Below are 496 nucleotides of genomic sequence, written 5' to 3'. Positions count from 1 at the left end.
CATAAGTGTGCAAAATTTTCCAACTGAGCTATCATTCTAATATTAATATTTAATAAGTAGCACTGTAGCACAGTCCTCCCATTGTTAATTGATTTGCTTGAGTGGGCACCAGTAACATCTCTTCTGTGAGACTTGTTACTGTTTTTGGGATATTGAATATGCCATGGGGAGCTTGCCAGGCTTTGCCATGCGGGCGGGATACTCTCAGTAGCTTGCCAGACTCTCCGAGAGGGATGGAGGAATCGAACCCGGGTTGGCAGCATGCAGGGCAAACACCCTCCCCACTGTGCTATTGCTCCAGCCCAAATATAACAAATATTTTCAATAGAAGATGAAAAATTACCTGAACACCTAAATCCTTTTTCTCCCCAGAAATTAAATCTATAATAAAAATAGCAGAATTGCCAGTCTGAACATATTATAAAAATAGCAGAATTATCAGCCTGTACATATTGGTGGGGGAGTCATTCAAAGAATACAGAAGTACCAGCTGCTT

Source organism: Sorex fumeus, unplaced genomic scaffold (assembly GCF_029834395.1).
Source record: "Sorex fumeus unplaced genomic scaffold, SorFum_2.1 ptg000010l, whole genome shotgun sequence".
NCBI lineage: Eukaryota > Metazoa > Chordata > Mammalia > Eulipotyphla > Soricidae > Sorex > Sorex fumeus.
The sequence above is the reverse complement of the archived record's forward strand: the minus strand, read 5'-3'. Positions refer to the sequence as shown.